We start from the raw sequence: 24,426 nt of genomic DNA on the forward strand, positions 1-24,426 counted from the left end.
CATGGCAGCGAGGAAAATTGAGAAGAGGGTTGGAACGATGATGCAGCCCAGTTTGACCCCGGTCTGGACGTGGATTGGGTCTGTATTGGAACCGCTGGTAAGGATCACGGCCTGCATGTCATCATGGAGCAGGCGAAGAATGGTGACAAAGCTTTGGGGGCATCCAAATCGGAGGAGGACGCTCCATAAGCCCTCACGGTTGACAGTGTCAAAAGCCTTTATAAGATCGAAAAAGGCCATGTATAAGGGCTGGCGCTACTCCCTGCATTTTTCCTGCAACTGTCGCGTTGCAAAGATCATGTCTGTTGTGCCCGTAGGGGACGAAATCCGCACTGTGATTCCGGGAGGAGCTCCTCGGCCACAGTGAGAAGACGGCTGAGGAGAACTCTAGCGACAACTTTCCCAGTGGCTGATAACAGGGAGATTCCCCTGTAGTTGCCGCAGTCGGACTTGTCCCCCTTTTTAAAAATGGTCACGATCACTGCATCTCTGAGATCTCCCGGTATGCTCTCCTCCCTCCAAATGAGAGAGATGAGGTCATGTATCCACGCCAACAGTGCCTCTCCGCCATACTTTAGCACCTCAGCAGGAATTCCATCCGCATCCGTAGCCTTGTTATTCTTAAACTGTTATATGGCTTTGCCTACCTCGTGCAGCATTGGGGTTTCACTGAGGTGGTGGTGGGTCGCATGCTGCGGGATGGAGTTGAGAACACTCGAGTCAAAGGCAGGGTCTTGACTGAGGAAATCTTCAAAGTGCTCCTTCCAGCGGGCCCTGACAGCCTCAGTGTCCTTGATGAGTGTTTCCCCGTTCTTGGCCAGGAGTGGGGTGGGGCCTTGGGAGTTTGGACCGAAGGTGGCCTTGACTGCAATGAAGAATCCTCACATATCGTGGCTGTCGGCCAGTTGTTGTATCTCCTGTGCTTTCTCCATCCACCAACTGTTCTTTAGATCCCAGGCCTTTTGTTGGACCTGAGCCTTGAGCTGTCTGTAACGTTGCTTTGCAGCTCCCGAGTTGGTTTGTTGCTTGAGGCTCAGAAGTGCTCTGCGCTTACGATCTATTAGTTCTTGGATCTCCTGATCATTTTCATCAAACCAGTCCTGGTGTTTTCTGGTTGAGTAACCAAGTGTCTCTTCACAGGCACTGGTTATGGAGACCTGGAGGGCTCTCTTAACTGGGTCCTTAAGTGCCCCGGCATTGACTTTTTTGTGGCACTGCTTCTGCTGTCCCCTCTGCTTTGGGGCTATGTTGATGTCAATGATGGATCGGATTAGGCGGTGGTCCGTCCAGCAGTCGTCAGCTCCTGTCATGGCGCGGGTGATACGCACATCCTTGCGATCCCTGGCTCGGACGATGACATAGTTGAGCAGGTGCCAATGTTTGGAGCGAGAGTGTTGCCACGATGCCTTGTATTTGTCCCTCTGGCGGAACAGGGTGTTGGTGATGAGGAGTTCGTGTTCTAGACATTTTGTCAGGAGTAGGGTACCGCTGGAGTTGGCTTTCCCTAACTCCTCTCTGCCAATCATGCCTCCCAGAGGGCTGTGTCTTTGCCGACCCTGGCATTAAAGTTACCTAGGAGGATCAATTTGTCGCCTCTTTAGCCTCAACCTCAGCCTGTTTAGCCTTTTGCTGCACAATTTCACCATGCAGAGAGACATTACCATGTCACATGTTGTGGAGATGGTCCAAAAGCAACCATTGGCAGAGTAGGACACTGAGACTGAGCCGGAAGGGATGCCCGATGATCCCAAGCTACAGCCAGGAATAGTTTTATACCAGGCACCAATCAATGAGATCTTCAACTAAATGCCTGATCCATGGTGCACATGTGCAACACGTTGTCCCCTCCCTTGTCCTCTGCCCTACCTCAATCTGCATGGGCAGCAATTTGTTCATTTGCTGTTACTGTACTCCACTCCATCATAAGTGAACTCTCTGAGCAATGTTTAATCAAGTGCAACCTTTTTACTTTCCTTATTAATGAGGTGTGTTGAGCTTTTCATAACCCACCAAATTGGCAGTTTATGGAGCATGTCAGGAAGCAAGGTTAGTGGAAATCTGGAACTCACTCCCCCAAAAAGCTGTTGAGGCTGGAGGGCAATTGAAAATTTCAAAACGGAGATTGATAGATTTTTGTTAGCTAAGGGTGTTAAGGATTACGGAACCAAGGCGGATAGATGGAGTTAAGATACAGATCAGCCATGATCTAATGGAATGGTGGAATGGGCTTGAGGGGCTGAATGGCTGACTCCTGTTTCTAACCTATTCTATGACTTGTCCCAAATCATTATCATCATAGCCAGTCCCTTGGAGTCGAGGATGACTTGCTTCCACTCTAAAAGTGAGTTTTCAGGTGACTGAAGAGTCCAATGCGGGACCTACAGTCTCTGTCACAGGTGGGGCAGACAGTGGTTGAAGGAAAGGGTGGGTGGGGAGCCTGGGTTGAGGCATGCTCCTTCCGCTGTCTACACTTTGTTTCTGCTTGCTCTCGGCAATGAGACTCGAGGTGCTCAGTGCCCTCCCGGATGCTCTTCCTCCACTTTGGGTGCCTTGGGCCAGGGATTCCCAGGTGTCGGTGGGGATGTTGTATTTTATCAAGGAGGCTTTGAGGCTGCCTTTGAAGCGTTTCCTCTACCCACCTGGGACTCACTTGTTATGTTGAAGCTCCGAGTAGAGCGCTTGTTTTGGGAGTCTCGTGTCGGGCATGTGGAAGATGCAGCTCGCCCAACGGAGCTGATCAAGCATGGTCAATGCTTTGATACTGGCGATGTTGGCCTGAGCGAGAACACTGACGTTGGGGTGTCTATCCTGCCAATGGATTTGCAGGATCTTGCGGAGGCAGTGCTGGTGGTACTTCTCCAGCATTTTGAAATGCTTCCCTAGTAGAAGGAGTTGGTGTAATTGGTTACTACTGGGTTTTAGTGCATGCCTCTTGGAATGGAAATGGTTTTGTATCTGCCTGTGTTGGGTTTTCTAGCACATCTGGAGTCTTGTTAATAAGGGTAGCTGGCTCATAAGAACATAACAACATAAGAAATAGGAGCAGGAGTAGGCCCATAAGGCCCCTCGAGCCTGCTCCGCCATTCAATAAGATCATGGCTGATCTGATCATGGACTCAGCTCTGTGGGAGCACGGTCCCACATTTCTGAACTCTTTGCTTCAGCACGCAGTCTGAAGTTTGGATTAAGAAAACAGGAAGATTGAAGTTTAGATTAAAAAACAGGAAGATTGGAAATTTTGGATCGAAAGAGACTGTTAGACAATGTGGTGCCTTCAGCCATTGAAATGAGTAACTGGTCATTGTCTGTATGTTAAATATTTGATTGTACCTTTGTACTATTTAATGACATCTGTAGGTTAAACAAGCAATGTTAAGTATTTGAGTACCTTGTTATGGTGGGAATAATAGTCTGTATGTTAAACGATTCAGAAAGCAGTTAAGTCATGATTGTCTAAATGCAAAGAATAAGAGTTCAAAGGCTTTTTAGATATAAAAGCTGGAACTGGCTTTTGTCACACAGACTCTTATGGATTGTAGAGACTATTATGGACTGTAGAGACACTTGGACTGGAGAGACATTGGACATTCGGAAGGTGTGTGTCTCAAGCAGCCACGGAAAGCGAAGCAAGCTGCCTTTGTGAAGTGTTCTCAGTAACTTTCATACTTGGTTTGTTTCGTATGAATGTTTAAATAAAAGACCCGATCCTGCCTTTACTACAACTGAGTGTGTGCGGGTAATTCGACGTTAAAAGCAGTGAAGTGAAAAAGAGCGAGACAGCCGTTACAACAAGCTCCACTTCCCTGCCCGCTCCCCATAACCCCTTATCCCCATATCGCTCAAGAAACTGTTTATTTCTGTCTTAAATTTATTCAATGTCCCAGCTTCCACAGTTCTCTGAAGCAGCAAATTCCACAGATTTACAACCCTCCGAGAGAAGAAATTCCTCCTCATCTCATTTAAATGGGCGGCCCCTTATTCTAAGATCATGCCCTCTAGTTCTAGTCTCCCTCATCAGTGAAAACATCCTTTCTGCAACCATCTTGTCAACCCCCTTATAATTGTCATGTATGTAATCTCTATGTAACACCACTGCAATACTGTATATACTTAAGCAATGCACACCTTAACCACAGGGGGTGAACTTGTGGGAGACACTCCTTACCTGGTCATCCAGGTATATAAAGGGAGGTCCCATGCAGGGTCATCACTTCTTGGTCCTGTGAATAAAGGTTCAGGTCATAGAGTGACCTTGTCCATAGAATGTGCCTCGTGTGGGTTTTGTGCCATTGAGTAAGGATTTTACATTGGCGACGAGAAATGAGAATCAACGACCCACGAGAATGGCCACCGGTAGCACAGAGGAACGGTACTGTGTTGGTGAGGACTGGGGCGATTTCATTGAGAGGCTCCAGCAAAGCTTTGTCACGAGAGAATGGCTGGGAGATGCAGCGGACGACAAGCAAAGGGCACATCTGCTGACCAGCTGCGGACCTAAGACTTACGCGCTCATGAAGGACCTACTAGCACCCGAACAGCCGGCAGACAAAACCTTTGAAGAGCTCAGCAAACTAATCGGTGAGCAGCTCAAACCGGCGAGCATCATACACATGGCCCGACACAGATTCTATACCCACCGACGTCATGAAGTACAGAGCATACCGGACTTCGTTGCGGACCTCCGGCATTTGGCCAACCTCTGTAAGTTCACAGATGCCTGCAGGGGAGAGATGTTAAGGGATTTCTTTATTGTGGGCATCGGTCATGCGGGGATTTTCTGAATGTTAATTGAGACCAAGGACTTGACTTTGGAGTTAATGGCTCAGATTTTCATGGCGGGGGAGGAGGAAACCAAAATAATATACGCACGCAATTCTGCCTCCAATGTGCGGGGGATCAGGTAGTCAATATCATAAATGTGACACAGAGCCCCGCAGGTAGGCAAGGGCAGTTCGACGCACCCCAGGCAGCAATAGACCCCAGAGCAGGTTTTCAACGGAGACAATGGCAGGCTGAACGGACATTTACGCCATCACAGTGGACAATGCGGTCCGGGATGGTGCCATTGACACCCACTAACAGGTTACTCAAGGGCAGTCAAAGGGACAATCAGCGAGGAATGCCAGGTCATAGCTCCTTTGTTCACAACAATGGGAATCTTAGCTCATGCTGGAGGTGTGGGGGCAAACAGTCTGCCAGGATTTGCAGGTTTCAACAATTCATCTGCAGAAATTGCAACCTCAGTGGCCATTTAGCTCGAATGTGCAGGAAGCCTGTAACCAGGCTAATTTACGAGGCAGATGGACCAGAAGAGGGGTCGGTGATGCAGGATGACTCTTGGGGCAAATCAATGGACGCTAAAGTTCAGCGGGTTCATGTGGCAAACATTCACAGCTCATATACCAAAACGCCACCAATGATGATGAAGGTTTTATTAAACGGTATCCCTGTACGTATGGAGCTGAACACGAGGGCCAGCCAGTCACTCATGAGCGTTCAACAATTCGAAAAACTATGGCCACACAAAGCCAGTAGACCCAATCTAGAAAGCATTGAGACACAACTACGGATGTATACCAAAGAAATCATTTCAGTACTAGGCAGTGCAATGTTGGCGGTCACACACAATGGATTAGTGAACCGGCTGCCGCTCTGGATTGTCCCGGGCAATGGTCCTACATTGTTGGGAAGGAGCTGGTTAGCTGAGATGAACTGGAAATGGGGGGATGGCATGCAATGTCATCTGTGGAGCGAAGTTTGTGCTCACAAGTACTACAACAATTTGAGTCACTATTCCAACCTGGCGTCTGGACATTCAAAGGTACCAAAGTAGTGATACGCATCACCCCGGATGCCAGACCAGTGCACCACAAAGCCAGAGTGGTGCGTATGTGATGCGGGAGAAAATTGAGAGCGAATTGGACCATTTGCTGAGAAGAGGGCATCATCTCGCCCGTTGAATTCAGCGACTGGGTGAGCCCCATCATTCCCGTCCTAAAAGCGGATGGTTCCGTCAGGATCTGTGGCGATTACAAGGCCACTATCAATCGGGTGTCCCTACAAGACCATTACCCGCTCCCGAGAGCGGAGGATCTTTTCGCCACGCTGGCAGGCGGCAAGCTGTTTACCAAGTTGGTATTTCAGCCTACATGACCCAAGAACTGGCCGACGAATCTAAACTACTGACCACCATCACTACGCACAAGGGACTATTCGTTTACAACAGGTGCCCGTTTGGCATTCGATCAGCGGCCGCGATTTTTTAAAGAAACATGAAAAGCCTGCTTAAATCCATTCCTGGAACAATCGTATTTCAGGACGACATCCTCATCATTGAGTAAGGACTTCACAATAATCTTATACGTTTCGATAAGATCACCTCTCATTCTTCTGAACTCCAATGAGTAGAGGCCCAACCTTTCCTCATAAGTCAACCCCTTCATCCCCAGAATCAACCTAGTGAACCTTCTCTGAACTGCCTCCAAAGCAAGTATATCCTTTCGTAAATATGGAAACCAAAACTGCACGCAGTATTCCAGGTGTAGCCTCGCCAATACCCTGTATAACTGTAGCAAGACTTCCCTACTTTTATACTCCATCCTCTTTGCAATAAAGGTCAAGATTCTGTTGGCCTTCCTGATCACTTGCTGTACCTGCATACAATCCTTTTATGTTTTATGCACAAGTACCCCCAGGTCCCACTGTACTGCAGCACTTTGCAATCCTTCTCCCTTTAAAAAATAATTTGCTCTTTGATTTTTTTTCTCCCAAAGTGCATGACCTCACACTTTCCAACATTATACTCCATCTGCTAAATTTTTGCCCACTCACTTAGCCTGTCTATGTCCTTTTGCAGATTTTTTGTGTCCTCTTCACACATTGCTTTTCCTCCCATCTTTGTATCGTTACTTGGCTATGTTACACTCAGTCCCTTCTTCCAAGTCGTTAACATAGATTGTAAATAGTAGGGGTCCCAGCACTGATACCTGCGGCACCCCACTAGTTACTGGTTGCCAACCACAGAATTAACCATTTATCCTGACTCTCTGTTTTCTGTTAGTTAGCTAATCCTCTATTCATGCTAATATATTACCCCCAACCCCGTGAACTTTTATCTTGTGCAGTAACCTTTTATGTGGCACCTTGTCAAATGCCTTCTGGAAGTCCAAATACACCATATCCACTGGTTCCCCTTCATCCACCCTGTTCGTTACATCCTCAAAGAACTCTAGCAAATTTGTCAAACATGTTTTCCCCTTTATAAATCCATGCTGACTCTGCCTGACCGAATTTTGCTTATCCAAATGTCCTGCTGCTGCTTCTTTAATAATGGACTCCAACATTTTCCCAACCACAGATGTTAGGCTAATTGCTCTATAGTTTCCTGCTTTTTGTCTGCCTCCTTTTTTAAATAGGGGCATTACTTTTGCAGTTTTCCAATCTGCTGGGACCTCTCCAGAATCCAGGGAATTATTGGTAAATTACAACCAATGCATCCACAATTCCTGCCGCTACTTCTCTTAAGACCCTAGGATGCAAGCCATCAGGTCAGGGGATTTATCTGCCTTTAGTCCCATTACTGAGTACCACCTCCTTAGTGATTGTGATTGTGTTAAGTTCCTCCCCCCCTCCCCCCCCCCCCCATTGCCCCTTGACTATCCACTGTTGGAATATTGTTAGTGTCCTCTACCGTAAAGACTGATACAAAATATTTGTTCAGAGTTTCTGCCATCTCCATGTTCCCCATTACTAGTTCCCCGGTCTCGTCCTCTAAGGGACCAACATTTGCTTTGACAGACAGCTCCCTCATTCATGCCAACTCCTGCCATGTTCCTGCTGCTGGGTACTCAATATGTCCTGTGATCTGTTTGGGGACAGATTGTTGGTAAGTAATGAGGTGTGTGGATCTCTGCCTAGAGGTGTTCTCAATCTGACCCCCAGCATGTTGTAAATGTACATTGGAGCCAAAGGTTCCAGTCAAAGCATTCAGGAGAAAAACTACAGTTGGCTTATAACAGCAGTCGGTTGGGTCTCGACTACAGGTGGACATAGAGCTGCCATGCACTCAATACTGGACCACTGTTCCATTAAGATGTTGTGCACCACTGCTCAGGTGTGGTACTAGTAACAGAAGAGGAAGAAATATTAAGGTAACGGCAGTAAGACATCCCTTCATGCAGAACCTACATTGCAAGGTATTGTGTACCATTCTGCTGAGATGTAGTGTGTGTGTGAGTGAGTATGGAGAGAAACTGTAATAAGCAAAAATTGGCACTCACACAGCCCTTGGGTTAGCCCTCGGACCACTCCGTTCCCTACTCCCTCTGTGACCTGTGACCTACACGCTCCCTACACCGTCTATGACCCGTGACCTACACGCTCCCTACTCCCTCTACAATCTCTGACCACAGATGTTCGAGGGGTGCTTTCCTCATAGATATTAACACAATATTTCTACAGAGGTATTGTTTGGTCTATCTGTTCACCTGTATCCAGATACAAAATGTAGAGATATTGGAAAGGCAGATACATTGACACCAAAGTGACCACTCGACATCTCACCATGAGTCCATGAGCATGCAGCATCCAGTTAGCTTCTATTGGCAGCGTGATTTGTGGGCACAACTTACATGCAATAGAAACAATTTCAGGGCAGTGACATTTGCTATCAAGTTCAATCAGTAACAAACTAGAAAAGATGTAAGAACTTTACAGCACAAGGTGTATATTCATCGGCCATTTTAGCACACTTAATGCAGCAGTCAATTGTACAAACATTTCCAGCACAGAGGGAGCAGTGAACGACCTGTTCTTAGCTATGGACACCAAGTTGCACCAGTGTTGGTACAAGTGACAGCAACTGTAAGAAGTCTGCTTTTGGATAGGTTTCCTGAGTACTTTGCATTCTGCCTCAGTGAGGTTGCACCAGAATGAGAGTAAACTCATTGAGACGTCCATACTATGGCCATATACTTTGAGTAGGCAAATTCTGCGTAATCTTACTGAGGACTGAATTTTTTTTTCTTCTTTTTTTCCTATGACCTATGGACATGGGAAACAGTGTTCACTTGCTCTGTCTTCCTACTGTTGTGTCTTCTCGCCCTTATTGTGAAATAGTTGTGTTTTAATTTGGCAGGTAGTCAATGCAGCTCCTCTCAAGCTGTGAACAGCATCCCTTTAAGAGCTATAATAAAAATAGAAAATGCTGGAAATACTCAGCAGGTCAGGTAGCATCTGTGGAGAGAACCAGAGTTAGAGTTAAGGTTTCAGGTCGATGACCCTTCGTCAAAACTATTCATTGACCAGAAACGTTAACTTTGCTTCTCTCTTCACAGGTGCTGCCTGACCTGCTAAGTATTTGCAGGATTTTCTGTTTTTATTTCAGATTTCCAGCATCCGCGGTATTTTGCTTTTGTATTAGTGTCCCTTTAAGAGCTGCTGCTCTATCGGATGTTCCATCCTCATAATCAACAAGCTCTCTGCTCCTTGGCTAAAACTGTTTTAGAGAGCTCAACGGAAGTGTAGTAATAAGCTGATCTTATAAAATCATGCATGGTGAGCTTTGCACGCAAAATATGTGTCATGCTCATGCAGCTAACTGGTCCCGCTGGCACTGCAAAGTGTCTGGTAAGTCTTCCGTATAAAGTTTCAATTAATGCCCCCATTAATTTTCCTATACCACCAGTTCTGGATAACAACAGCTTTTCCACCAGTGAGGTAATAATACATAGCCAAACCTCCAGACCCTTTATTGTGTTCCTAACACAGTTGAGACTGCACACAGGGAGGTTAAAGTAACAGTGACCTCAGTCTTTATTAAGACACTCCAGAGTGAGGAACAGATCATAGGGGCCGGCTTATATACAGTGCTCCCAAGGAATGCTGGGATCTCTTGGGACTTCAGGAGATGTGCTCCCTATGGCGGAACATGGGAGTGCATATTTTACAGATACACAACATCACTCTCCCCTCCCCCCCCCCCCACAAAGTCAAAGTGAAAACTATTTACAAGGTGGGGCGGTCGGGAGCCTTTCTTTCCCTGGTGGACCGCCTCGGTACAAATGTCTGTTCTGGTGTGTTGGCTGTGCCCTCGCTGGACTGGTGTGTTGTTGTCCCTGCAGGACTGTTGGGTGAGCCTGGCCTTGCTGGGCTGTTAGGCGTGATGGGTTCGATTTCCTGGTCCAGGGTGGTGTTGTTGATCCTTTGAGTGTGTGTTGTGGGCTCGAAAAAGGTGGTGTCTGCTGTGGGTTGTTCAGGGCAGTCTGTGAACCACAGCCTCGTTTGGTCCACGTGCTTTCAGCAAATTTGTCCATTGTCTAGTTTGACTACAAACACCCTAATCCCTTCTTTAGCTATCACCGTGCCCACGATCCACTTGGGACCAAGTCCATAGTTTAGCACATACACAGGATCATTCAGATCAATTTCCCGTGACACAGTGGTGCGACCATCATTTACATTTTGTTGCTGCAGCCTGCTCTCTACCTGATCATGCAGGTTGGGGTGAACCATCGAGAGTCTGGTTTTAAGTGTCCTTTTCATGAGTAGCTCAGCCGGGGGCACCCCTGTGAGCGAGTGGGGTCTCGTGCGGTAGCTGAGCAGTACTCTGGTGAGCTTTCTGTGACTCGTTTAAGGCTCTGTTTGGTTGTTTGTACTGCCTGCCCATTGGAGGCTGGTTTAAACGGGGCCGAAGTGATATGTTTGATTCCATTGCGGGTCATGAATTCTTTAAATTCGGCACTGGTGAAACATGGCCCGTTGTCACTGACCAGTATGTCAGGCAGGCCGTGGGTGGCAAACATGGCCCTCAGGCTTTCAATGTGGCAGTGGCGGTGCTTCCCGACATTATTTCACATTCAATCCATTTTGAAAAAGCATCCACCACCACCAGGAATATTTTACCGAGAAACGGGCCCGCATAGTCGACATGGATCCTCGACCATGGTCTGGAGGGCCAGGATCACAAACTTAGTGGTGCTTCTCTGGGCACGTTGCTCAACTGAGCACACATGCGACATTGCTGTACACAGGACTCGAAGTCAGAGTCGATACCGGGCCACCACACGTGGGATCTGGCTATCGCTTTCATCATTAGTATACCAGGATGTGTGCTGTGGAGATCCGAGATGAATGTCACCCTGCCCTTTTTGGATAACACTACGCAGTTACCCCACAACAGGCAGTCTGCCTGAATGGACAGCTCGTCCTTTCGTCGCTGGAACGGCTTGATTAGCTCTTGCATTTCCACGGGGATGCTGGCCCAGCTCCCATACAGTACAGAGTTTTTTACTAGGAACAGCAGAGGATCTTGGCTGGTCCAAGTCCTAATCTGGCAGGCCGTGACAGCTGATTTATCATTTTCAAACGCTTCCATGACCATCAACAGGTCTGCGGGCTGCGCCACCATCAACAAGTTTGCAGGCTGCGCCATTTCCACCCCGTGATGGGCAATGGCAGCCGACTGAGAGCATCTGCACAGTTCTCGGCCTGTGGCGGATGGTATAGTTATACGCTGATAGCGCAAGTGCCCACTTTTGTATGGGGGCTGAGGCATTAGTATTTATCCCCTTGTTTTCAGCGAATAGGGATATCAGGGGCTTGTGATCGGTTTCCAGCTCAAATTTGAGGTCAAACAGGTATTGATGCATTTTTGTTACCCCGAACACACACGCTAATGCCTCTTTCTCAATCATGCTGTAGGCCCCCTCGGCCTTAGAAAAGCTCCTGGAGGCATAGGCAATAGGTTGCAACTTCCCGCAACGTTAGCTTGTTGTAATACACACCCGACTCCGTACGATGAAGCATCACATGCTAGCCCAAGTCTTTTACACGGGTTATACAATACAAGCAGATGTTTTTGGCTTTCTCAAAAGCAATTACTTGTTTTTTTTCCCATACCCAGATCTCACCTTTACGCAATAATACATGTAGGGATTCTAAGAGGTTGCTTAACCCCAGTAGGAAGTTACCAAAATAGTTGAGGGGTCCCAGGAACGACCGCAGCTCCATGATGTTCTGTGGCCTGGTGGCGTTCCTGATAGCCTCTGTCTTGGCGTCTGTGGGCCGAATGCCGTCTGCCACAATCTTTCTCCCCAAAAACTCCACTTCTGTTGCCATGAAGACACATTTTGACCTCTTCAGCCACAGCCCTACACGATCCAGTCACTGGAGGACCTCCTCCAGGTTTTGTAGGTGCTCGACGGTGGCCCAACCCGTGTCCAATATGTCGTACTGAAAAACCACTGTGCGTGGTACCGACTTGAGTAGGCTCTCCACGTTTCTCTGGAAGATCGCTGCAGCCGACCGAATTCCAAACGGGCATCTGTTGTAGATGAACAGTCCCTTGTGTGTGTTGATGCAGGTGAGGCCCTTCGAAGACTCCTCTAGCTCCTGCGTCATGTAGGCCAAAGTCAGGTCGAGCTTGGTGAACGTCTTGCCTCCTGCCAGCGTCGCAAATAAGTCATCTGCCTTAGGAGGTGGGTATTGGTCCCATAGCGAGAAACGATTAATAGTTTCTTTATAATCGCCGCAAATCCTTGACCGTGCCATCACACTTGAGTACTGGAACAATCGGGCTGGCCCACTCTCTGAATTCCACTGGGGAGATGATGCCCTCGTGTTGCAGTCTGTCCAGCTCGATTTCCACTCTCTCCCTCATCATGTGAGGTACCGCTCGCGCCTTGTGGTGAATGGGTCATGCCTCTGGGACCAAGTGGATTCGCACCTTCGCCCAGGAAAGTTTCCAATGCCTGGCTCAAAAAGGGAAGGAAATTTGTTAAGAACCTGGGTACATGAGGCCTCATCGACATGTGATAGCACTCGGATGTCATCCCAGTTCCAGCGGATTTTGCCCAGCCAGCTCCTTCCAAGCAATGTGGGGCCATCTCCCGGGACAATCCAGAGTGGCAGTTCGTGCACCGTGCCCTCGTAGGTGACCTTGACCATGGCGTTGCCCAGGTCAGTGATGAGCTCTTTGGTGTACGTTCTCAGTTTCGTGTGGATAGGGCTCAGGGCTGGTCTGAGTGCCTTGTTGCCTCTCAAACATCTTTTTACTCATGATGGATTGGCTAACGCCAGTGTCCAGTTCCATGGCTATGGGTAAGCCATTCAATTTTACATTTAGCATTATAGGTGGACATTTTGTCGAAAATGTGTGCACCCCCTGTACTTCAGCATCTGGCTTCTCTCTCTCAGGCTTGAAATTGCTTTGATCCACCATGGACCAATCTTCCTCTGCCATGTGGCGGTTAGCAGGTTTGCTGCAAGCTCGTTGGAGGTGCCCCATTGTTCCACAGCTCTTGCAAACATACCCTTTGAAGCAGCATGAATAGGCTGAATGGAAGCCTCCACAATGCCAACAAGGTGCGAATTGTCTTGCATTCATCCTTTGTTGCGGACTCTGAGTCATCTGGGTCACTTGAGGCCTGCTGGCAGTTGCAGACTCGTGGTTTCTGCCCTGTACATTTCTGCTCACAAACACAGTTCCAGTTAATTTATGAACATTGCTAGCAGTTGTGTGTTGAGAGACTTGTTTGGTGTTATCACTGATGGACATAAACGCCTGTGCTATCGCAACGGCCTTACTGAGGGTCGGTGTCTCTACAGTCAAAAGTTTTCGTAAGATGGTCTCGTGGCCAATGGCCAGTACAAAAAAGTCTCTGAGCATTTGCTCCAGGTAGCCATCAAACTCACATTGTCCTGCAAGGCGCCTTAGCTCGGCGACGTAGTTCGCCACTTCCTGACCTTCAGATCGCTGGCACGTGTAGAACCGATACCTTGCCATCAGCACGCTCTCCCTCGGGTTAAGATGCTCCTGAACCAGTGTACACAGCTCCTCATAAGACTTATCTGTGGGTTTCAGCGGAGGCAGAAGATTCTTCATGAGGCTGTAGGTCAGTGCCCCGCAGACCGTGAGGAGGACCGCTCTCCTTTTTGCAGCGCTTCCTTCTCCGTCCAGCTCGTTGGCTACCAAGTACTGGTCTAACCATTCGACATAGGCTTCCCAGTCCTTACCCTCGACGAGAGATTGCAGAACAACGTGATCGGGGCCCATGAGAGGCGTGGGCCCAGGGGCAGCATGGGCCAGCCCACACTTCGATATGTGTGTGCACTAGGTTAGTGCAGCAGAGCTGGTCTCCAGTCATCTTGGTTAATCCTTGCCACTGGACCAAGACCAAGCTCTGTCAAGCCCGTGTGGTGGCTGGTGTGCAACGGCCAACACACGATAAAAAAATCCACGCACAGGCATCTTCCACCCTTCAGGATGCAGTTTGGGATCTGGAATTTTAGGTCCTTCAGTGAAACATCTAAGAAACTCATTGAACTCATCCCTTTTTGGCATCTTTGATCTGAGGGACCGCCTAAGAAGAAGGTGGTTGTGTGTCAGAAGAGAGGTTTAGCAAACACAGAAAAAGAACAATATTTAGATCATAGAATTACATAGAATATACAAAAGAAAAATTTGATTTAAATAGCGTCCTTCATGACCACCGGACGTCTCAAAGTGCTTTACAGCCAATGTAGTACTTTTTTTAAATGTAGTCACTGCTGTAATGTAGGAAACACAACAGCCAATTTGCACACAGCAAACTGCAACAAACAGCAATGTGATAATGACCAGATAATCTGTTTTAGTTATGTTCATTGCGGGATAAATATTGGCCAGGACACAGGGGATAATTCCCCTACTCTTCTTTGAAATAGTGCCATGGGATCGTTTAATGCAACAGACGGGGCCTCGGCTTAATGTCTAATCTGAAAGACAGCACCTCCGAGAGTGCAACTCTCCCTCAGTACTGCACTGAAGTGTCAGCCTAGATTTTTGAGCTCAAGTCTTTGGAGTGGGGCTTGAACCCACAATCTTCTGACTCAGAGGTGAGAGTGCTACCCACTGAGCTATGGCTGACACAGAAACAAGGCATTCAGCCTAACTGATCTATGCTGGCATTTGTGCTCCACAAGAGCCTCCTCCCAATCTACTTCATCTCATCCCACCAACATAGTTTTCTAATACCGTAACAGTAATAAAACCAGAAAATGCTGGAAATGAAGAGGTCGGTCAGCAGCTGAAAGGGGTTAATGTCTCGTGGGATTGCATCATTCTTTCGTGTGAAGAGTCCAACACAAATCCACAAACTGCCTTTTTTGTTCCGATGCCGACCAAGTTGCTGTGGATTTCTAATATGAACATAAGAAATAGGAGCAGGAATAGGCCATTCGGGCCCTCAAGCCTGCTCCACCATTCAATAAGATCATGGCTGATCATCTCCCTCAACTCCACCTTCCCGCACTATCCGCATATCCCTTAATTCCCTCAGTATCCAAAAATGTATCGACCTCTGTCTTGAATATACTCAACAACTGAGCATCGACAGCTCTCTTGGGTAATGAATTCCAATGATTCACAACCATATTCTCACTTCCTATTTTACCGTTCCATCATTTGTGGTTTTTCCTTCTCGTCTCTACTAAAAGAATTTGCTACTGATCCTTTCAAAATCAACGTGAGAGTGAGAAAGTTATATTGTGATAAACTCTAAATATCAAAAGTTTTTAGTGAGTGATTCAACCAACTGTGCTACAAGAAATGGTTGGGGTCATGTTTGAGGCGCCAAATTATTTTTTGAATGTTTTTCCTGCATTTGATTAAATATCTAAAAGTACCAACTTGATCATTCACTTCACACTTAGTCTTTTTAAAGCAATGTCTAGGTGGGCGCTTGCTGGATGGGGTGCAGCTGAACCCAGTGATGTTGAGAGATTTGGTATATGTCTGGCGAATCTGCCAAGTTGTGAATAGTCAGGGTATATTGCTTTTTCACACGCAAAAAGTGATGAGACTTCTAAAACTGTTTATTGGAAATCCACTGGAGGGATATTTATATTTCATGGATTGAGTGTAAAAAGGATTGAACAATTGTCAAATATTTTCCCTATTTGGATCAGGATTTTCTGTTTCAATGTTATGTTTGCGTAATTAATTGTCTAATAATGGAAATGAATGAGCAATGCGTCAGTGAACTGGAATCTTATAGCTGAATCAGAACTATCATTGTGTCAGTTATGTGTTAATATGGATTCAAACACAGAGATTTAGAGACATGATAATAATGGTGGTGCATAGAAAGATGGATGAGGTCACATTAATTCGGAGTCTTTATTCATCTCACTAAAATATGAAAATCTCCACAAGAGCTTGGGAACAATCTAGTGAAGCCGCCATCAACGTGAACGACATTAATCTCAAATCATGTCATTGGTAATGTGGTAAAAACAAAATGAGCTCTTTTTTTGGTTTGGAAAGAAATTTTTAAAGGCTAATAATTTTATAGTGGCAAGATTCTATGGTCCGATGCCCTCTGTGACACATGATCCATCTGTGCTAAGGACAGGATATCAGCTGTACCATCTGTGGCAACAATTACAGCTGCATCGTTCTCACCATTATCAACTGTGACAATTGCACTAAATCTGCCAAATACGTCAGGTGTGCAGCGCCCACTGTTTCACTCCTGCCAGGTATGCAACAGTGAAAAGGGAGGTCGATAAAACGAGACAAAGAATAGAAATTAATGAATATCCATCTGCAGCACCATGCGATTAGCTTCAAACTGGGGAGGTCTGGGCTCTCGGGATGAACACGTAACCAGGCCTGGGTTATCCAGCTTATTATGACAACCAGTCAAGGCCCAAAGTGTCTATTCGCACAGCTTTAGAACTTGAATTCTGGGTTCTTGAAGATAATTGTAAAATGTTGATCCAGGAATTTGTTGTGGGAAGCCTAGCTCATTGAGATGAGAACTTGCAAGTGTCTGATGCATTAAATTTACAGTCTGGAGAAATTATTACCAGAGGATCTTAAAGTGGTGAGGCAGCTGTATCTGCAGTGGATAAAGAACACCTGTGGTTTGGGCACATTTGAGTTGCAGTAACAGTAGGATTTGGGAGGAGATTGATTGAAAATACCCAAATTGGCCATTTTGACTCATGGTTCACAGATGCCTCCTGGGCCTCGTTGGACCTTCAGTTTTGTAACTTCATAAAGATATGCACAGATGAGGGAGGTCATTCAGCTTAGCTAGTTCATCTTTCTCTGGAAACCTACAGTCCCACAGATCATGGCTTCCAACTGCCTCTTGAATGAATCCTCAAGTTTGTGTCTCCACTACCACTACTCCAGAAAACAATTCCAAGAATTACTCACTGGACATGAAGAATTGCATCAGTTCTAAATGTGTCTTTTACTAGTTTCTACCTTGCTTTGCAGTCATGATTTAACTTGTAATAGTACTACAGATTAACCTTTTCCATTCCTCTTAGTAACTAATACAATAGCAAAATATTGCGGATGTTGGAAATCTGAAATAAAAACAGAAAATGTTGGAAATACTCAGCAGGTCAGACAGCATCTGTGGAGAGAGAAACAGGGTTAACGTTTCAGGTCGATGACCTTTCGTCAGAACTGGAAAAAGTTAGAAATGTAACAGGTTTTAAGCAAGTGCAGGGGTATCTAATATACCTAGTATATCTATTATATCTTGAGAACCATTTCTAACCATTCCTTATAACTCAGTTCTCTGACGTTGACACAGCATTTTCAAAACCAGATAAAGAATGCCAGAAATAAGATATTTTCTCTTTACCAAAACCTGCTTAATTTTGCTCTGTTGCATCAGTATTATTCTAGTAACACTTCTTGAGATATGAACCTCTTAGCAGCCACTGTTCAGAGCATGGTGCACCAGTCCTGGTCTCCATATTATAAAAATAATTTAGAGGCACTGGAGAATGTGCAAAAAGGATTTACAAGAATGGTACCAGAACTGAGAGGTTATACCTGTCAGGAAATATTGAACAGGCCAAGGCTCTTTTCACTAGAAAAATGAAGGCTGACCTGATAGAGTTCTTTCAAATTATGAAAAGTTTGATAGGGTAGACGTAGAAAAAATGTTTCCACTTGAGGAAGAGACCAAAACTAGAGGTCATAAATAAGAGAGAGTCAGTAACAAATCCAAGAAAGAAATCAGGAGAAACTTCTTTACCCACAGAGTGGTGAGAATGTGGAACTCGCTACCACAGGGAGTGGTTGAGACAAATAGTATAGATGTATTTAAGGGGAAACTAAATAAAGACCTGGGAGAAAGGAATAGAAGGATATGTTGATAGGGTGAGATGTAGGAAATAGAGTGGGAGGAGACTTGTGTGGAGCACAAACAACGGCATGGATCCATTGGGCCGAATGGCCTGTTTCTGTACTGTAGACTCTTATGTAATTCTATGTAAAAAATTATTGAAATATTTGGGGTAAATACTCTAGTGGCAAGGTGCATTTCTGTTGGCCCAAATCAGAAAATCTGAGTTATTTAATCTTTCTACAAAACGCATATGTATTTATGTGTTTATTTGGTTACAGATAAAAATCAGGGGGTGGGGGCGAGGGATAGGACAAAGCATAACTGCTCTTTCAAAGAGCCAGCACAGGTACGATGAGTCGAATTGCCTCCTTCTGTGCTGTAATTTTTTATGATTCTTTGATTCTATATGCTGAAGTGCACCTTTTGCAATATGCTATGGTGATATGGTGTTTAGGTTGCAGGAATGTGAAAAATTCAGCCTCGACAATCAGCCAAACCAGCACGTCAACTGTTGCAAATTCTAAAACATCTGAATCACCGCTCATTTCTATTTCATTACATGGCACATAACGACCAATTGCAGGATTTCTGACTGGAGTAATTATATAAATTACTTCTTACAGTGCCCTTCAATTTATTATGACATTGAGTAAAAATGTAATTACTTTGCTGTTTGTTAGTGTCAGCCTGCATCGAAAAAATAATAGAGTAACCCCTGTCTATAACAGTCTTTGATAGCCATACAGAAAGTGTGTGTTTTTTATATATCGAGTGGCTGTTTTATATGTTACCCTGTCAGTGATGAAGTATGTTGTATCAGAGGTCACGGTGTATCGGTTTGTGTTATGGCGAAAAGCTGCTTTTGAATATTAAATGAAATCCCAGTAAGTTTGCAGTTGTTCGTGTGCAACACTCTACCCTTTTAACTTGGGACTCGAGACATTTTTACTTGTTATATCAAGCTTCATGCCACAGCGAATGTCCTAGAAAAACATAATGAAATGAAACTGAACAAATTGGGAGCCAAGCTCCTGTCGTCTAATGACAGTGCTATAAAATCGGAGCGTTGTAATGAGGATATCTCTGCTTTTTTTTGTTTCTCAAAACCAAAAGTCAAAACAAATGCATATTTCCTGACTACATTCATACAAGGCAGTGGGCCACTGTTAACATTTGTGTGTGTTTAACCGTCACCATTCCAAGACTCTGTGGCAGAATAACAGTTCAACAGAATGGACTCAAGCCAACTTTACTGAACAATCTGCCCAAATCCAGGGAGATGTGCAAACTATGACTAATTCCCATTCATACTCAGTGTAGGGTTTATGGTATGTACTCATTTGGAAAGCTCGGATATCCTCCAATGTATCAAACTATTAATGCTCATCAAACCCACATGACTGTGCTGATCTTCCCAGGCATTGTGGGGTTAAATATTAATTTGGAACGTTTTTGGTGAGCTGAACGAATGAGCTAACAGAGAAACAAATCAGAAGAAAAATGTGGAATTATTGTGTTAACGTATTGGACGTGAGAGCAGGCTCCTACAATCATCAACCACTTTAACTATTCTCAATGCTTTGGATGCATGTAATGTGTCAATGCTGAAGTTACAGTTTTGAAACGATAAATTTGGATCCTGCACCTTGACTCACTGTGAACTGTATTTGTAGTGCAAACTGTCCCAGAGACATTAGAATTATTGTTTTACACAAGATCAGGGTCTGCGAGGCGTTGACCAGAATATCCTGCTCCTAGGGCTCGCTTCCTAGCAGATGTATGCCAGCACAGCAGGTTTAGGGAGTGTAATTTATAAACACTAAGATATCAATCACTCATGAAATATACTCAAAAAACACATTAGAAACATTGGAAATATAACTTTTACTATGAAAAGTATTTTAACAATGAATTTTTAAGACTGCATTGCAGAATTTGCAGGGTGTAATTTAATGGTCCAGATCATTAAATACAGCAAATCTATTTATTCATATATAGTTTGATAATCATAACCATGTTATCAGGGAATTAAAAAAAATATTTTCATTTTTTTACAGAATTCCTCATTTTTTGATGCCATAATTGCTGTTTAACTTCAAATTATTTTCCAGGTTACAGCACATCATTGAACCACAGAATTTAATATGCAAGCACACATGAACCTTTTCACAGCTATGTTAGGTGTGAAATGCCCAGTCTCCAGTCCCAGGAGTACAGCAGCGTGTAAAGATCCGTGACCTTTATGCCAATGCTTTAATTCCTGAACACCTGTTCTGAAACATTTATACAACCATTTCTTTCTCATTATTCCAGTTTGCCCTTTAACAGCCTGTACAAAAAAAAAAATAACCCAACCGGTATAGATAAAAATTTCCCTCTCACTTATCTTTGGGATGACCTATTAATTTGAGGGAAAAAGGAATAACAATTGACAAATGGGAAGTTAATACGGATTTAAGCAGGAGTCTGTGAGGTGCAGACCTAGGCTTGAAGCTGAAATCTAAAATACACTTTTTGCAGTTACAAATTGCCAATAGCAAGGGGTATCAAACTCATTTTCTATGGTAGTCCTGATTCGATATCCTGACACTTAGCGTGGGCACATTAGGGTAGAGACTCGTAGGGGTTCCGTCCATTTTGGGGGCGTAAATTAGGAGCAATGTAACCAATTTCTGGGTGCCAGGTCCTGCTCCTAATCACGGTTGCAACCATATTGGCCCTCTCTGCATTATGGCGTCCCTTGTGACTGCCTGGAATCAATTTCAATATGCAAAGAAGGATGCTGCATGCATTTCATCTCAAGGGAGAGATCAGAAATGCTCTGGCCTGGAGAATATCTATGGCAGATTCAGAATTTGTATCTCGAGCCTTGCCCATTCAGAAGTCAGATCAGAATTCGCGTGAACAAATTCACAATCATTAATTTAAATGTTTAATGGAAAATCAGCTGCAGCACATAACCACATTGTTGATGTGTGCTCCTGGTCGACAAGGCTCCTTGCCTGGATCATAAGCACAGAAAATTACCTCTTGTATATCATTCAATTTTGTCTAGTGTTGATAATGTTGTTTGTTTGTATTGCTAACATTAGCGTCGTCGACCAGGCCAACATCCCCAGCGTTGAAGCACTGACCACACTTGATCAGCTCCGCTGGGCAGGCCACACTGACAGCATTCCATACACGAGACTCCCAAAGCAAGCGCTCTACTCGGAACTCCTTCACGACAAACGAGTCAAGGGTGGACAGAGGAAACATTACAAGGACACCCTCAAAGCTGCCCTGATAAAGGCGTCATCCCCATCGATACCTGGGAGTCACTGGCCAAAGACGGCCCTGAGTGGAGGAAGTGCATCCGGGAGGGCGCTGAGTGCCTCAAGTCTCATTGCTGAATGCATGCAGAAATCAAGCACAGGCAGCGGAAGGAACACGTGGCAAACGATTCCCACCCTCCCTTACCCTCAACGACTGTAACACCTGTGGCAGGGACTGTGACTCTCGTATTGGACTGTCCAGCCATCTAAGGTCTCATTTTAAGAGTGGAAGCAAGACTGCCTATGATGATAAGAACTATTTAATTAGTCCCACTTCCCTGCTCTTTTCCCGTAGCCCTATATTTTTTTTTCCCTTCAAGCATTTATCCAATTCTCTTTTGAAAGTTATTATTGAATCTGCTTCCACTATCCTTTCAGGCAGCGCATTCCAGATCACGACAACTCGCAGTGTAAAAAATTTTTTTCTCATGTTGCCTCTGGTTCTTTTGCCAATCATCTTAAATCTATGATCTCTGGTTACCAACCTTCCTGCCACTGGAACCACTTTCACTTTAGTTACTCTATCAAAATCCTTCAAGATGTTGAACACCTCTATCAAATCTCCTCTTAACCTTCTCTGCCCTTAGGAGAACAATCTTAGCTTCTCCAGTCTCTCCATATAATGTCAATTAGAAGTTAATTGTTGAACAGGGAGGTTCGCAGATTCTGAGGTGCATGTAAATATTTGGCACTGGGTTAGAAAAAACCTGCATAAAATGACTGATTGCCTTTATCGTTATATATTTTTGAAGTGTGTTGTCTGAAATGTGCTGGAAGTGCATTATATATATATATATATATATATACAGGTATATAGCTATGTATGCATGTATCTCTCTCTCATATATATATATATATATGTGTTTATATTTATCTATATACGTGTACATATAGATATAGACATACACAAACATTATATATGTGTGCGTGAGAGTGAGAGAGTGTGCGAAAGAACATAAGAACATAAGAAATAGGAGCAGGAGTAGGCCATGCGATCCCTCGAGCCTGCTCCGCCATTTAATACGATCATGGCTGATCCGATCATGGACTCAGGTCCACTTGTGTGAGTGAGGTCTATATCTATCTCTATATCTAAATAAACTACAACCAGAACTACACTTATCGGATATCTGAATAAAATCAATGGACTCATGTATATTTTCAAAGAGAATGAAGTATTTCTGAAGAGGATCCTTGGTCTCCGAAACATTAGCTTTTGTTTTCTCTCTCAGACACTGACTGACCTGCTGTGTATTTCCAGTGTTCGGTTTCTTTCTCTCTTTTTATCTTTACCGTATTGATTTAATTTGGTGTCACAAAGTTAAAATTTTCACAAACCTATTTAAACTTTGTTTCTTAAAAGTAAAATTTGGATAATAGCAAAATGAAAATACGGGATGCAGCAATCTGATGTCACTACACACCGATAAATTGCAACGAGGTCACATTGAAGGAGGTAGCAGTCACTTGAGTATTGGAAGCACTTTCACCTCAGAGAACAGAGAATATCTGTCCTATTGTCACCAAAATGAAGTCCCAATTCCCTGAATTTGAACAGTGGAAGAATACAATAGGGGCAAGCTAAAAGGCTTCTTCATAAAAATTTTATCAGTAACTTTCAAATTGCTGAAGGGAAGGTAGTTCCTTTCAGCCTGACCTGAAACCTGCTTTTCAAGGTAGCGCTTGCATGTATCGCATCAATCCACAGGATATTAAGGGCACTCCAATTGAATTAACACCAAATCAAACCAATGCACTTAACAATACAAATGCACTTAAGGGATGCCTCAGAATGATTTGCGACTGAAAAGTTGAAGGAAAGAAGAGGGGAAAAAAACCAGCTGGTAGATTCCAAATGGTACTTGGTGTGTCATATACTGGAAAAGCCATCAGTGAAATCTGAAATACCGGGAAGACACTTCAGAATTGCAAGTGCTCCCTCATACCTTACAGCAGGTCATAATGTAGTCTGTCCGTTGGGCCTCTCGATGTATAAATAAATCACCAGCTTATTTCATTACTGACCTGTAACGTCCATTAACATTGACAATACCTGTTCCTGTATTGAAGCAATTTACTATTTAAGTGCAGTAAAGCGTTATTTTTTAACACATTCCAATAACTTAAAAAAATCATGTTCTACCAATTTAATGTTCTGACTTTTTAAAAGTATTGATCATTGCATTTCCTCCAGAGATGTGGGAAATATTTGTTCTAAAGTTTTTCATACAGTTACCAACAGTAAATATAAATGATGCTGCAGCATAAACGTGAATTTAATCAGAAATGCATGGTTTTATATTTACAGTGATGATATTAATAGTGGCTGCACTCTAATACTGCTGAGAATTGGAGTGTGAATGGAAATATAAAGTTAAGAATGCTCCTTTACACATCGACCAGAGAATCACAACAGTTATGCACTGAGCAGAGAATGATCCCATTACACAATGTGGAAATTAATAGGTGTATTACTCTAGGCTGACAACATACTTCTTAATTGTGCTGCTGAGAATGCAAATATAGAGTTAACAAAGAATACCCTTTACACATTGACTACAAATACAATGTATAAGGGGTATTACGCTGGGTACAGTAGTTATGTTACTAGACTAATAGTTCAGAGAACGCGAGTTAGAATCCCACCACACCAGTTTGAGAATTTCAATTTGGTTTAAGAAATCTGGAATAAAAATCTGGCAACAGTAAAATTGACCATGAAGCTGTCAGGTTGTCGCAACAACACTAACTTGTTCACTAATCTGGCGTCCTACCCAGTCTGGGCCTATATGTGACTCCAGTCGCACACCAACGCGGTTGACCCTTAACTGCCCTCTGAAGTGGCCGAGCAAGCCACTCAGTTGTTTCAAAACCACTACCAGTAGCCAATGTGTCCTGTAATTTTTTTTCGTGCAGGCCCTTTAACTGGCTGTGTGGCCCATTCAAATTTTGGTGCTGCAGTTTCTTCCATTTAAAAA

The sequence above is a fragment of the Pristiophorus japonicus genome, chromosome 1 (assembly GCF_044704955.1).
Source record: "Pristiophorus japonicus isolate sPriJap1 chromosome 1, sPriJap1.hap1, whole genome shotgun sequence".
Lineage (NCBI taxonomy): Eukaryota > Metazoa > Chordata > Chondrichthyes > Pristiophoridae > Pristiophorus > Pristiophorus japonicus.